Genomic DNA, 4,386 nt, shown 5'->3' with positions numbered 1-4,386 from the left:
TATATATATATATATATATATATATGCATGTGTGTGTATATGTTTATGTATCTGTGTTTGTCCCTCAGCATCGCTTGACAACCGATGCTGGTGTGTTTACGTCCCCGTAACTTAGCGGTTCGGCAAATGAGACCGAAAGAATAAGTACTAGGCTTACAAAGAATAAGTCCTGGGGTCGATTTGCTCGGCTAAAGGCGGTGCTCCAGCATGGCCACAGTCAAATGACTAAAACAAGTAAAAAAGTAAAGAGATATAATCATACATACATTCATATTTCATATGTATACTTTTTGCTCTTTACTCTTTTACTTGTTTTAGTCATTTGACTGTGGCCATGCTGGAGCACCTCATCTAGTCGAACAAATCGATTCCAGGACTTATTCTTTGTAAGCCTAGTATTTATTCTATCGATCTATTTTACCAAACCGCTAAGTTATGGGGACGTAAACGCACCAACAACTTTTGTCAAGCGATGGTGGCGGGACAAACACAGACACAAACATATACATATATAAATATATACACCGGGATTCTTTCAGTTTCCGACTACCAAATCCACTCACAAGGCTTTGGACGGCCCGTGACTGTAGTAGAAGACACTTGCCCAAGGATCCATGCAGTGGCAAAGAACCCAGAACCATGTGGTTGGTAAGCAAGCTACTTACCACACAGCCAATCCTGCGCCTATATATATGCATGTATAATATACTGGTGGTATACATCTTCGTTATTGTCAATATGTGTTTCTATGTATGCTGTTATATGCGCAAATCTATGAGTAGATGTGAAAATGTGTATCTGCATGTATGTAAATATTTACATACACACATTAATATGTGAGCTACGTTCCCTAGTGTGTGTATATATGCCACACACATACACAATTAGTTAATGGGTGTATTGTTTGCATATTTATTTTGACATTGTGTTTGAGATATAAGTATGTATTTGTATGTGTATGCCTGTGTCTATATGTCATATTTCAGCCGAGTCTACACAAATAGCATTGTCACAAGAACAATAACATTGAATAATATAAACAAGCAGAGAACCATCCCAGGGGCGGTATTTCTACTACTACTACTACTAATAATAATAATAATAATAATAACAATCCTTTCTACTATAGGCACTAGGCCTGAAATTTTGGGGTAAGGGACCAGTCGATTCCCTTGACCCCAGTGCGTATCTGGTACTTAATTTATCAACCCTGAAAGGATGGAAGGCAAATTCGACCTTGGCGGAATTTGAACTCAGAACGCAGCGACAGACGAAATACCGCTAAGCATTTCGTCCAGTGTGCTAATGATTCTACCAGCTCACCGTCTTGCCAATAATGATAATAATAATAATAATTTCTTTTATAGGCCTGTTATTAGTGGAGAGGGCGCTAGTCGATTACATCGACCCCAATGCTCTTCTGGCACATTTCCTCGACCCCAAAAGGATGAAAAGCAAAGATGACATCTGCGTAAAGAACAACCGCTAAGGAACAAGGCCTGAATTTTTGGAGGGAGGGGAGGGGTGGTACCTTTCGGTTCCAATGAGATGAAATGCAATGTCCACCTCGGTGGAATTTGAACTCAGAATGTAAGGACAGACCAGATACCGGAAATTCCGCTATGCATTTTGTCCGGCGTGCTAATGATCCTGCCAGCTTGCCACCCAAATAATCCTTTCTATTATAGGCGAAACATCTGAGTTTGAAGACCGGGATAATAGTTAAATAATTACCGATCTGATTGTTATTTCTAGCAGATTGAGTGACCTGAAAGAGGATTACGTTGTTGACTTTGCGTGATGTGCAACTATGTATTGATTGATGTTCGTTTTAATAAACATAACGTTATCACTAGACAATCGAAATCTGATTTTGCACTTTCCTGTAAGTCAGATCGCCTCATGATCCCAACAAACAAAATGAAAAAGAGCGTCGCCACTTCGGACATAAGGACTGAAATTCTGAGGCCTGGGAGCAGTCGATTACATCGACACCAGTGCTCAACTGGTACCTATTTTATCGACCCCCAAAAGGGGTGAAAGGTGAAGTCAACGTCGGTGGAATTCAGACTCTGAACATAAAGACGGACAAAATGCCGCTAAACATTTAGTCCGGCGTGCTAACGATTCTGCCAGCTCGCCGCCTTAAACAATAATACTATTTTTTCAGTGCTAACTGCCCAACAGAGCGCAACGCACGTGCTAACTTACTAACGGAGTGACAAGCAGAATTATAATATGTTGTTTCCAATAAATGAATATTTGTCTGTCTGTGTGTCTGCTTCACTAGCTGGCTGGAATGGCTGGCTGTCTAGTTGGTCTGCATGACTGTTGGTTAGACTGTGTCTCGTACTGTCTGATTAACTGTCTGGCTATGTATGAGTCTGTTGTTTACCTCAAGTATGCTTCTATGTCTGTCTGTCCGCCTGTCTATTTGCTCCTCCAACTGTCTGTTTCCGTCTGTCTATGTGTCTGTCTACCTACGTGTCTGCTTCTCTGCCTGCTTCTCTGTCTATCTATGTATCTATCTGCTTGTCTGTCTGTCTGTCTGGTTGGTTGATTGGTAGACCTGATGTTTATGACGAATACTCATCAACCTTGACTGATTTTTCTACTCATGTCATATTAACCGGGTCTGCATGACACAAGCTCGCACTCATGAACAATACACACACAAAGACAAAAACACAAACATAGTGCATACACACACACACAGCCTGCAACATGAATGCGCACACACATAATAAACATGTCACATACAAATACATACATATACACAACTCAAACACGTAGTTTTGACATGTGTTGTATGTGAGTATTTTTTTAAAATCTTTTTGGGAAATATTCACACAGAACACACAAACACGGAAACACGGGCGTGCGCAAACACATACTATTGCACCACACACGCCATGCACACACATGAGCTCATAAATGCATGTGCACACGCATGCGTTCACTCACACGAGTACATGTTGAAAATACGTGACAAATATACGCAGACACAACCATATCCCTTTCGATCGACGGTCACATGGAATTAAACAATAACACCAGAGATTGCATGTTCATACTTTTTCCTCGTGCTACCTAAAGTTTCATACATGCATGCATACATACATACATACATACATACATACATACATACATACATACATACATGTGTGTTTGTATGTATGTATTTATGTATGTACGTACTATATGTATAAATATGTCTATATACTTACATACATATATATATACGTGTGTATATATATATACATACATATATATATATATATATATATATATATATATATATATATATATATATATATGTATGTATGTATGTATATATATTATACATACATGCATACATACAAATATATATATGATTACACACATACACACATAAATACACAGAGAAAGAGAGAGAGAATCCCAGGAAAATACAGATGTTCATACATACTTGTGTACGTGTGTACGTGTATGTATTTGTATGTGTGTGCGTGTTATGTCTGTGTGCCAGTGTGTGTGTGTGTGTGTGTGTGTGTGTGTACATGAGTACGCGAGCGAAAGAGAGTGAGTGAGAGAGAGAGAGAGAGAGAGAGAGAGAGATAGAGAGAGACAGACAGACAGAGACAGAGAGAAACAGACAGAAAGAGACAGAGACAGACAGACAGTCAGACAGACAATATCGTTGTAAGTTCTTGAGAGTGTTGTGTGCGCATGTGTGCATATGTGCGTAAGTTGTTTAAACTAAGACGAAAGAAGAGAGCGACTGTAAATAAAAATGAGCACGTGATACACCCACACATAGTTTAAGCAAATCAGACAACAAGAACACACGCTCATACACGTGTTTGCACATACACCATGTACGCATACATACGTGCATACTCACACGCATACCTACATAGTCACGTAGACACACGACCATCCATACATAGACACATATACATAGACACATACAGACATACACAAACTGATTCGTATACTCAAATTCACCGTTTTTCTTATCACATATGTTCGCTCACAAGCGCGATTGTGATACAAAATACAACGATTTCAGTCACATGACTGACGTATATGGCTACGTCGAGATACACATATTCATACATGCGTTTACATACTGGCTAACATCCACACACATTTCCCCATACACTAGCAGACATACAAACATACGCATACACACATAAATACTACATTTAGCAAACACACTCGCTCATACATACACACTCATATATTGATTATATTAAACTATTTGTGTGTGTGTGTGTGTGTGTATGTATGTGTATACATATATACGTATTTATCTATCTATCTATCTATCTATCTATCTATCTATCTATCTATCTATCTATCTATCTATCTGTATATATATATGTATATATATATATATATATA

Source organism: Octopus bimaculoides, chromosome 20, assembly GCF_001194135.2.
Source record: "Octopus bimaculoides isolate UCB-OBI-ISO-001 chromosome 20, ASM119413v2, whole genome shotgun sequence".
Classification (NCBI taxonomy): Eukaryota; Metazoa; Mollusca; class Cephalopoda; order Octopoda; family Octopodidae; genus Octopus; species Octopus bimaculoides.
Note: the sequence above shows the minus strand (reverse complement) of the source record.